The sequence below is a fragment of the Cydia splendana genome, chromosome 8 (assembly GCF_910591565.1).
Source record: "Cydia splendana chromosome 8, ilCydSple1.2, whole genome shotgun sequence".
Lineage (NCBI taxonomy): Eukaryota > Metazoa > Arthropoda > Insecta > Lepidoptera > Tortricidae > Cydia > Cydia splendana.
This window is the reverse complement of record NC_085967.1, coordinates 9,266,258-9,278,903: the sequence shown is the minus strand read 5'-3', so window position 1 is coordinate 9,278,903 and position 12,646 is coordinate 9,266,258. Positions and strand designations below refer to the sequence as shown.

The 12,646-nt window shown below is 37.9% G+C and overlaps 1 protein-coding gene across 1 annotated transcript in view; it reads right to left on the bottom strand.

The window, feature by feature from the left end:
- LOC134792785 (potassium voltage-gated channel subfamily H member 8-like) overlaps positions 1–11,450 on the bottom strand; it is a 179,291-nt gene extending 167,841 nt beyond the window's left edge. Inside the window, exon 1 of the mRNA XM_063764123.1 lies at positions 11,302–11,450. The gene's annotated coding sequence lies outside the window, so the exon portion shown is untranslated. The remainder of the gene's footprint in view (positions 1–11,301) is intronic.
- Positions 11,451–12,646: the final 1,196 nt, after the last annotated feature.

Here is a 12,646-nt window from a genome sequence, read left to right as displayed (position 1 = left end):
GTAACTATAGTTGTGTTACAGAGTTCCGATGACCACCTTCTGACTCCATCATCAGATCCTGAATATAATGTAGAATCAAAATACTCATCGAAACCAATTAAACAAACCCAAACTTGAGGGGGTTACGTCCTTTTACTACAGAGTTCACATAGCCACCTTCCAGTTTCATCATCAGATCAGCTTCATGTCATAATAATATTGTGTACAATATTGTCACCTATTCATCGGAAACTGGAAAGTGGGTCAAATTTAACTTGCATGATTTGACCCGTACAAACATAGGTACATAGTTATTACTTATACGAGTTATTTCTTGTCATGGGTGATTTATTATGCTGATTGCTAACAAACACGATTTGCACGTCAACGGAGAATTAAATATAGGATAGCACCCTTCAGGTACATGGTAAGTTTTTTTGTCAAAATTCTATTATTTTGATACTAGTTTTTATCGTTGACTGTACTTTTCTTTCCACCGTCAACTAATACTCAATGAGACAATTCTAACAACCCTAAACACAATTACGTTGTGTTATTATATCACCGAGTTCCTATGGCCACCTCCTGTCTCCATCATCAGATCAGCTCGATGGTACCATAATATTGTATTGTCATCCGACTTACATATGTATGCAAAATTTCAACTTCATTGGAAGTCGAAAAGGGGGTCAAATTTAGCTTGCAAGATTTGCCCCGTACAAACATACATATTTACATAGGTACATTGCAAGTTAAATAAAAGCTTGTAATAAAAAAAAGAAGAAAGAACAGTGACGCAGTTACAACTGTCTAAGTAGCTTTAGAGATATAAAGTTGCAATTAACCGGTTCAGTTTGTATTCTATTAATTTTATTAGAAGTCATCGATATCGACGGTTTCGCAGCGGGCAAGTTGCCAAGGATCCGGAAAACAATAGCGCACTGCTACTGACTCACTCCTCGGTAATTGCTAGCACTTTTTTGGCCGCAATAAAAGTGGTTAAAACTGAGCATGAATGTTTACAAACTAATTTAAAAAGTAGTACGGGCTTCCTTTATAGTGATTTCAAGAAATAGTTACGTGATGTTGAGCTTTTTAATAAGATTTACATTTTATTTTAGCTCTACCACCACCTATCACCTGCAAACGAAACAATTGGATTTCATTTATTCTGTCACTTCCACTTTGTTGCGGAACACTTACACATATTGAAACTTTATGGTCTAGGGTATAAATAACCGAAAAGGCATAGGACGGAAACACTTAGAATATTTCTGTAAATCAACATCGAAACAATTTTCGTTGTGTATTATTAGTTTTATGTTAAGTGGTGTAGGATGGATTAATGTAATAATTATTGTATTTTTTGGGCTAGTTGTATATAGATATGAATTTCAAAATATTTTTAATGTGTTGATAACCCTTTCATGACCAAAAAATATCCGAGATAGTGAGGTAAAGCTTCCACGATGCCCGATTGTCCTAATGATTCTGGTTAGGAAAATAATGCAAAAAGACGGTCAAAACTTATGTTAATTATATTTTACATTGCATATTAATTATAATAAAGTGTATTTTCGAAGTGACTAGGAGGCCTGATATCGATATGATGTAAGTCGGAATTGACCTCTAGGCGTCCATAAAATAATCAAAACCATCACCTCAATTCTCTCTAGGTACCTATTTACATATTATTGAATAACATATGTAATGTACCTACATACACAGGGTGTCCCTAGCTATTGGACAAAGCCGAAATGTACATATGCATTAGGGTATTTAGAACCAGTATACAAAGTATCATAACAATCGGTGTAGCGGTTACGAAGAAATTAACAAATTACGTTTTTTTTACTTTGGAGCAACCTGTATGTGTTAGTAGCTCCTGATAGAGGGAGAGCTAGCCACGGAAATAGGTATGCAATTTATAGAGTAACGAAATCCCTCTAGTTAGTATGCCATACTATCATTATTAATTAATCCGGGCGCCTGGCAGCTGTCTAGCGGTGGGTGTGGGAGTGGATGGGCAACAAAGTGGTTGTAAAATCTATTGAAGGTGTGCAATTTATAGAGCTCTGTGTTTGGTGTGATATAATAGCTAATTATGTATTTAATTCAAATATAACAATGCCAGGCGTTTTATTTGGGGGAAAAGTAGTGCCAGGCGATGAAAATACACAATCACTTGTGCGCCTGCAGGAAGATCACGAGCAAATTGCACTGGCCTCACAATCTATGCGTAAAGCAATTGTGAGTACTTCCTTTACCTTACTTCCTATATTTGAATTAAATACATAATTAGCTATTATATCACACCAAACACAGAGCTCTATAAATTGCACACCTTCAATTGATTTTACAACCACTTTGTTGCCCATCCACTCCCACACCCACCGCTAGACAGCTGCCAGGCGCCCGGATTAATTAATAATGATAGTATGGCATACTAACTAGAGGGATTTCGTTGCTCTATAAATTGCATACCTATTGCCGTGGCTAGCTCTTAGACCACGAGGTAATAAATAGTATGAAACCTTCTTCGACCGTTTTGATTATCTTTTTTATTTATGACATTAATAAGATTCTGACTTTTGACAAATGTCATCATTGCCGCACATTTTCAAACAAATTGTCACAAGCACTGCCAATGATTTATACAGTATGTTTCTTTTTGTTGTCGATTATTGGAAATAACCTTTGTTTGATATTTTTTTTTATCTTTTGTTCTAATTAAACAAATATTATCGTTAGAGCATTTCTGAGAAGAAACCGTACGTGGGATTTCAGGGTTTATCCAATGGCTAAGGTCACGCTGTATAGTGCATAATTATTTTCCATCGTATTTTCACAGTAACGTGCGAACGTGTCTTGCTATTTCAGTCAGTCTCGGTACAAAAAGTACTCAGGTTGACTGAAGTAGCATGACAAATACGAACGTTTCCAACAAAATACGATGGAAAACAATTATGCACTACATTTGTACTACTCGTACTGCTTAAGAGCGTATGATTGAGTTTTATGGAATTTTATGGCAATATCGATTGTCAAAATACGACGCTAAATAAAATTCATTTTATCATTTTGCTGTTTATGTAAATTTCCGGGTCCCATTTCGAATCTTTTCATTATTGTAAAGGTTGTTGGAGACGGCATCCCACATTCTTTTGATAACAAGCTGACGATTTTTTCCGGAAATGAACAATATAGGTGAACATTTTCGAGTGACCTATAGACCTTTCAATTGCTCTTTGAGTAGGATAGCGGAAATAGAAAATTCAATGAACGATATTTTATGATTGTCACAGTAAGAGTTTCAGGTCCGTTTATTTATTGATGACTGTGTATAAATGTCTCTTATTTTTTCTGTTTTTATAAGTTAAAGTAGGTAGTTACCAAAGTATAAAAATGTCTCTATAATGTCTGTAAAAAGTGAAGCGCGCAACCGCATTATACCTTCGTCATATACCTACATACCTAATACGTGTTTTAGTACAGTTGCTCCAAAAACGTTAGGTACTTTAAGTACGCTAGTTGATTAGCGTACGCAAAGCTCGTTTTTACGAACTAGTACTTTTTACATTTTCATTTTCTTAAATTTATTTGTAACCGTTATCCAAAAGTCCACACTAAAGAGTTCGTTTGTCCAAAAAAATTATATAATTTTATTTCGTCAAAACATCATTGGGGGTGCAGATTTCGAAAATGATGACCATTTTGGAATCCAGTTGGAGAGTGGTCCGCTTCGACGCATTGATAATAAACGACACGACACGAATTCAGGGATAGCGTAATATTATCATAGGACGAGGAAAATTAGCTCTTTTATGTGCACCCGACAAGGAAATAACGACGGTGTGAAAAGTAAGCGCTGAAACAAAAAACACATTCGTTCTTTGTTTTCCCTAAATACTATACAGTGTTATTATGAGTAAAGGTGTCAATGTTAACTTCAACAAACACACCGTGCACACTTGAAAATAGTCGTAGATAGATATGCTTATTAAGCACCTCATTTTGTAAGGTTTTTTGTTTTTGTGCACTTAAGATTCATAATTGACATTAATCGCGAAAACGGAGATCGAAAAAAATTATCTCCATCTCCATCTGTCTTGAAATAACCGATTCGTATTCCTAAGGATGGAGAAAAGCAAATTTCGATCTTCAATTTCACGGCATGAGCAGGGTGATAGAGCTATTATATAGTCATCCATGTAGGTATAAAGCTGTGTGCAAAATATAAGTAATAGCAGTGTATTTATTCTAGACTAGAGTAAATGTAGGTCGGGGATAAATTAGGTACTGTCAACTAGGGCTCCTGGGGCTAATTGGAAGTTGGGGGCCAAAAGCTTTGACTCCGAATACCTAAGAGGCTCCATAGTGGTAGTTAGTGCAAACTATCTAATTTTAAATAGCCTGATAGGTCCCAAATATCAACATAGTATTCGACTCAAGTATAGTGGGATTTATGAAATTAGGATGGAATAAAATATTTTATTCAAGTACCACGTTATTAAATTATTTTCCAAATATTATATTATAACTAGCAACCCACCCCGGCCTCGCACGGGTTTACAAATTATACCTACACCTAAACCATCCTCAAGAATCACTCAATTGATAGAAGAAAACCGCATGAAAAGAAAATCCGATCATTAGTTTTTGAGTTTATCGCGTACATACAAACACACAAACAGACAGTAGGTATCGTAAGTGTTACCCTGAAATAGTAACGCATTCGCGTTTGTAAGGTGCCTTTGATATGAATTGAATTGTCTAGACGCTAATGAGGTTTTTATTCATACCTACTAACAATCTCTTTAGGAGTTTTATTTCAATTCAGGTACCTGCCTATCAATTAAAACGGCGAGCGGAGTATGGTCTGACTGAAATATTGGATTACCTCACCTAGTTTCAGCAAAAAATAAACTTTGAAATAAAGAGCCTTTTCACGGTTTTGTTTTAAACTTTTGACATTGGAAATGTCTTTTCGTTCGCTCCAGTATAGGCTCCGATTTCACGAAAAAGTGCGATCCCCTTATATCTCGGAAAGTTGTGAAGATATGATATTAAAAAATAGGCTCAAAAGACGCATAATCACGAGAGCTGTAAGGTGCAAAAATAATTATTCGAGTAAGTCAAAAACAAAAAAAGTTATGGTCGAAATAGTGAAAATAAAATTAATTTTTTTCCGAATTTTTGATTTTGGTGCTCGATAATTTGGAAACGAAGAATGATATCAAAAATTTGAGAAAAACGGCTCTGCACAATTTAGTCAGCTACAATTTGAGCCTAAAACAAAGACGATCGGGTTAAGGGTTTGCCCTGTAGCCTAACCTTTAAATAGTCAAAAAGTCAGAACGACATTTTTCACATGACATTTATGACTTCATGTTTTGCAGAGTTCGTTATCGGTGTTTGTTGTGAATTATCGATAGGGAAAGGGAGAGGGAGAGGGAGAGGGAGAGGGAGAGGGAGAGGGAGAGGGAGAGGGAGAGGGAGAGGGAGAGGGAGAGGGAGAGGGAGAGGGAGAGGGAGAGGGGAGAGGGAGAGGGAGAGGGAGAGGGAGAGGGAGAGGAGAGGGAGAGGGAGAGGGAGAGGGAGAGGGAGAGGGAGAGGGAGAGGGAGAGGGAGAGGGAGAGGGAGAGGGAGAGGGAGAGGGAGAGGGAGAGGGAGAGGGAGAGGGAGAGGGAGAGGGAGAGGAGAGGGGAGAGGAGAGGGAGAGGGAGAGGGAAGGGAGAGGGAGAGGGAGAGGGAGAGGGAGAGGGAGAGGGAGAGGGAGAGGGAGAGGGAGAGGGAGAGGGAGAGGGAGAGGGAGAGGGAGAGGGAGAGGGAGAGGGAGAGGGAGAGGGAGAGGGAGAGGGAGAGGGAGAGGGAGAGGGAGAGGGAGAGGGAGAGGGAGAGGGGAGAGGGAGAGGGAGAGGGAGAGGGAGAGGGAGAGGGAGAGGGAGAGGGAGAGGGAGAGGGAGAGGGAGAGGGAGAGGGAGAGGGAGAGGGAGAGGGAGAGGGAGAGGGAGAGGGAGAGGGAGAGGGAGAGGGAGAGGGAGAGAGGGAGAGGGAGAGGGAGAGGGAGAGGGAGAGGAGAGGGAGAGGGAGAGGGAGAGGGAGAGGGAGAGGGAGAGGGAGAGGGAGAGGGAGAGGGAGAGGGAGAGGGAGAGGGAGAGGGAGAGGGAGAGGGAGAGGGAGAGGGAGAGGGAGAGGGAGAGGGAGAGGGAGAGGGAGAGGGAGAGGGAGAGGGAGAGGGAGAGGGAGAGGGAGAGGGAGAGGGAGAGGGAGAGGGCTTGAACCCTGGCTGTACCTAAAGGAACTCAGGTTTGTTGCAACATAGGCACACGCTGTTTTGGTCATCCGACTCGTCTTGATGAGCACTTAGGAGAGTAGTACCCAAGATAGCTGATGCTGCACCCTGGTAGTACCTATTGGAACTCAGGTTTGGTGCAACATAGACAAACGCTGTTATGGTCATCTCTCGTCGCGTCAAACTGCTGTCAAGAAAAATACATATCTTGCAGCAAATGGGCCGCTGCCGATCAAGACTCGAGTGACGATAACGGCGATGTGGCTACCACTTCTCGAGTTGACTACGGATTTGCCGTGTAATAATTTTCTTGTACTTTGAACATTAATATATCCTGCTTATTAATCGAAAAATCATTCAACGTTGTAGTTTTATTTTGTAACTTTTTCCTTATCCAGACTTTCTCGTCGCTCAGCGACAATATTTTTTCGAATTCCGTAGATTCATTTCCAATGTGCTCGATAGTCGTGTGAGGCACGAAATCTGTGAATTTTTTGCGTAGGAAAATATAGATAACCCAAAATGCCTAATCTTTCGTACGGTCATTGTTCTTTCAACGCATAAGAAAAGATATATTTTTCTTATTCATTCTCTTTTAAGCCAGGTATAAAAATTACCGTTGCATAAATTCGTATTGTTTTAATTAAATTAAGTAAATTTGAGTATTATTACCTACATAAAGAAGTACTTAGAAATAATTTAATTTCTAGGATAGGTAAGTATGTAAAATCGTCGGCTTAACAGCAATTAATTAACAGGATACCGGATGGGCCAAAAATATGATAACAATTTTTTTTGCATATTTTTCTTACGTACACGTCTTTTACAAAATGTTTTTAATATAAAATCTGCAATAATTTAATCAAAATGAAACGTATTCTATCTTCAAAATATTCTGTAGCTTTGATATACAAATGCAAATATTTGTTTAAATCATCACAACAAATTGATTTTATTTTATAAAACTGATATATTATGTAAGTACCCATATGTAAAAGACATAATTAAATTCGACATTTAAAACTCAACGATTAGGTATATTAGAACCATAGAATAGAATTGACATTGATGGGTAATTCATCCAACATTGCTAATAAATTCGGTGGAATAAAGGGAACAAAGCCATAGGGAAGGCCATAATCTTCATAAATCAATCTGCGTGATGTGTGCAAATCTTGTTTGAGCCATAAAATAATACTTATACATAGTGAAACCACAACAACGCAGCCACGTGCGGTGATTCGGCGAATCAGTCTACACGACAGGGGTTTGCGCTGAGCCGCGTTTGAATATCTTATTATTACAATTTTATATGTTACAATGGGTAACAATGATATTACTGGTCTGTGGAAAGCAGTGGGACACAAAGCAAGCCGACCAAAAAAAATCATACTTAGGTACCTATAACGCTAATTACTCCAAAAGTAACATAGTTAAATTACTAGACTTATATCGACCGGGATATGAACCGTGATTACCTTTTAAGTCGATATAAGTGTACTGAAACCGTGAATCATTCCAAACTGTTATAGTTAAATTAAAGTGTTATCTAGGCAGTTGCCTACTTTGACTTAGGGTTAATCCGGCCCTGGTTATAGTTAGTTAGAGAAGAAGGGAGACCTAGAATCACTTATCTCAGCCAAATAAAAAATAATGCGTCGTATGTGGAAATTAAAAGACTGGCACAAGAAAGAAATGATTGGCGATTACTCCACCGACAAGAGCAAAGCTCTTAAGTTATGATGATGATGATAGTTAAATTAGGTAAGCTAAATTGTTAAACATAAAAGTTTAGGTTAATAAATCTGAACTTCTGGTGGACGAGCTCGTAGCAACATTTAAAACAACCAGATAGATAATCCAGTTTAATATAGGAAAGTACGTATGTAATTAAAAGGATAGGGAAAATGTCTAATAAATAAAATCTACTTATCTAAGTTTTTCTGAGAAGCCGTTTCGCTAGGAGAGTGACTCGTAAAACTGCCTTACAACAACTCTTCGTTCCAGAAAAGTTACAACTTATGATATAATATACGTTATCTTGGCTATCTTTTTGCTATGACGAATGCACACTATACTTGCTTATGTTTTGTGAAACGGTTGTAGGTATATTTCATCTAAGTTATTGCTCAAAAACTTTAAGTTCGTTTGTTTAGAGACCTTGGTAGCAGAAAAATAACTCGTGTCGTAATGAAAAATAAGGTTTAGGCGGAGTATGTCACTTTCCTACGAGGTCACTTTCGAGCTAGGTCACTTTCTGAGGACGTCACTGTCTGAGGACGTCACATTCTGGGTTTGTCACTTTCTGTGGTCGTCACATTCTGAGTACGTCACTTTCTGAGAACGCCACTTTCTGAAGACGTCACATTCGGAGTTCGTCACTTTCTGAGTACGTCACTTTTTTAGCATGCACGTGCACCGTGCGCCTGCACGAACAATGGATACCAGAAATTATATTAGCGGTACGGTATAAGGCCACTTTTATGTATGACATACAGAATGTTTTTTCAGTGACCATTGAAGGGAAATACGAATCTATAGACGATAACAGGAAACTGTCGTTGCCGTTTGGATTCAGACGCCCGTTATCCTCTATAGATTCATATTTTCCTTCAATGGCGACTGAAAAAACAACCTGTATATGTCATACATAAAAGCGGCCGTATGCCGTACAGCTGATTGCTGGTATCCATTGTTCGTGTAAGTATACGCTTAAATCTTAGTATAAAAAAGTGACGTACTCAGAAAGTAACGCCCACGAAAAGTGGCGTTCTCAGAAAGTGACGTGCTCAGAATGTGACGACCTCAGAAAGTGACGAACTCAGAATGTGACGTCCTCAGAAAGTGACGTCCTTAGAACGTGACCTAACTCGAAAGTGCCCTCTTAAGAAAGTGACATACTCCGCCTAAACCAAAAATAATCCTCAGATGCAGAGGACATTACTCGTAAGTATAACATATACATATTCCTGACCCAGGGACAAATATTACTGAGCTCTGCCTATCTAGAATAAAATGTTATGAAAATTCCTCGTGTTGAAATATGTTTCACTAGATTATATTTTTATGTCTAAAAATGTATAATCCTACTGTTTTCATGAAGGTATTTTCTAGTGTACTCGCTCCACGGTCAATGTTTGTAGCTACACGGGATATATATATATATATGTCTAATACGTTCATGTATACGTCGGTACCAGATGGTAAGTATTATAGTTACTTACAGATTAAAGTACTAAGGCAAACTTATCTACTTAGGTCCCTTACCATTAAATAGGTTATTAATAATAAAGGTAACTAATACATGTTACGTTAAAACCAAAGTCACGAATATAGTCTGGGTAATTATATGCAGTACATGTGCACTTGTGCAGTACCTATGAAATTCATTTTAATTTGCAAGTATGATGATGTGTAACGTTTCAGACGAATTCAATCCAAATCTATGTAATGTACTATGCAATTAGCTGCTTATTTAAGACGATGAGTTAGTTAAAAAGCGACGAACCGTCTGCTTATAGTATATTTTGTTACAATTTATTACCATAGCAAGCAATTACAGCTGAGGCGCGATTTTTTAACAATCTGCAACGAGGAGTTAGGGCCAGTTGCACCAGCCACATTTAGCGGACTGATCAACGTCACGCAGCAGTCAACTATGAAACTTCCCATACAATAACATTTAGTGAACGCTTATAACGGTGACAGAAGGTTTGGCGCAACCGGCACTTAATCTGAGAATTCGTTCTTGGTTGGTCAAATTTACACTATACGAAGGTTTACACTAAACCTATCCCGAAAACATAATCCTTAATATACATATTTGTACAAAAATATGCTGAATAAATTATAACGCGTACATGTAACAGCTATGTGAATAAGAGTTGGGAAGCAATCGATTCAATAAATAATTTTGGAGAGGAATCCTTTGCGTAAACATAATATCCTTCTATTGACCCTGCAACCTTTTATATTGGTATGTGCCTACTGTCCCATCCAACTAGAAATGATTCTTAGTTTCACCGTCCTATCATTTCACGTAGAGTTTTCTATTAGACTTCTTTTCCGGGTGTATGTACTTACATAGACATTTATTCGATTTTCAGAGCTAAACATGTTGCATCAATCAATGTTTGTTAGAAACGATATGAAAATTTATATCCACACTTTTTTTACATTTAGGTATATAAATGGAGTGCCACTTCTAAAAACTAGGTAGTGATAATACCTACAGTTCAAATTTAATTACCATACGGCTTATAGTTATTGAGAGAAATGATATACAGACGGTAAGAACGACAGACGAACGGATACGGCGAAATTATAAGTTTACCTACCTTTAAAAAATCTCCTTTTAGCAATTATATTGTCGATTGAACGTTATGTAGTAGAAAGGAACGTGTCATAGTTTTAAAACATCTTCTACCATTTCATTGGAAATTACTCCCGTTTTATTGAAAATTTGTAATTTCTCGGGAATTTCACAACTTTCTGTCATAAACCGGACAGAAATTCCTATGAAATTGGGAAGAACTCGAGTTCCACGGCTAATGGCTATAGCGTAATGTAAATAAATACTAGCCGCTGCTGGCCATGCCGGTTTATGATTGCGGTATTTTCGTGAAAGAATTTTCGCAGCGGTTACTGCTATTCATGTTTCCAAACATACGGGCGTCATTAATTTATAGAATACGTTATCCTTTGTGTACAGTGACTAGAGAGACAAAAACAATACCTTTGGCAGATCTCCATGAAACATACAACAGGTATAATTAACTACTTTGAGTTCGGGACTATTTTAATATAAAATTCTCGTGGTTTAGGTACTTCTTTTTGTCATTATGACGACGCACAAAGTAGCCTAGAATGCAACGTTTTGATATTGAATGCAAGCGGCAATTTACGTTGAATATTATCATCTCGCCGTAGGTACCCATCGAGATTGTTTCCGCTATAGAATCGTGCGGAGATTATGCCTCATTTGCCGTCGTTGGTTGAATATGCATGCATTGGAGGTGTGCACTTACGGAGAAGCCCGCCGGGCTGAGGCGGGATCGATCTAGCGCGGCCGGGCTGCACCGGCCATCGGGACCCGCGTGTTGCTAGCCTCCAGACACTGCAGGCTCCGATCACTGATGATGTTCGACGTTATCACTTTCAATTCAACACACTAAAATGCAACTTCAAAATATAATCGTCACAGTTTCAACTTTTAAAAACAAAACACAACACATCCAATTTGAATGATAATTGGAAACTAAAGTAACTGTCTGGCAGGTATCGGATATATATTAGAATAAGTATTTAATTTTATCACAAAGACCCTATTTTACCATTTAGGTACGGTTTAGTACTCGTAACTACCGACTAATTTGATGGCTACCCAGATTATCAAATTATCACAGTTCATTATCTATAGATCGATCGCTCAAGGCCCCACCGATTGCGCATAACCTTGGATCAATTATGATTCAGCATTGAACTTATTTGGGATAGACAAATTTTAATCACGCTAACATACTTTTGTTTACAATGATGAAATCATTTATACCCTAATGAATTAGCAATATTTATTGCAGGCCGATTCGAACGTACACTGACGTCAAATTGATATTTGAATCATGTAGTTATCGTGCATTTCGCTTGTACATGTCCGTACCACGTTTTAACGCGGGCGAGACGCACGATTAACTAAATAACCTGATTCAAATATCATTCTGGTGTCAGTGTACGTACAGGATTGGCTTGCTAGTCTTTCGTTTACTTTACAAAGACTGCCTGAGAAACAATCAGTATTCTTTATGATTCACGAGATAGCACAACGATTATGATGACATTAACCATCTGTGTTCTTGGGCACCATAATTCTTTTGAGATTGTTATCTACCTAGCTCAAGATTAGCAGCTTCCGCAACGGCAAACAACTGTTTTCATCCGCTTCACGTCATCATCTTTTATATGTATAAGTTTAACGATAAAAATACCTGTCTAGCTATAATTAATTAATTAATTATAGCTAGATTAATTAATTAATTTGACACTTTATATTTATTTAAATGTATGATTATAATGATGAATTTGCACGCTTGCATGCAAGCTAGGTACATGATCTGCAACACTATACAGCGTGACCTTAGCCATTGGACAAACCCTGAAATCCCACGTAGTGTGTTACTTCTAAGAAATGCTCTAACGGTAATATTTTTATAATTAGAATTATAATATAAAAAAAAAAATTTTCAAACAAAAGTTATTTCCAATAATCGACAACAAAAAGAAACAGACTGTATTAATCATTGGCAGTGCTTTTGACAATTGTGCGGCAATGATGACATTTGCCAAAAGTCAGAATTATGGAGTGTAGAAGTAACA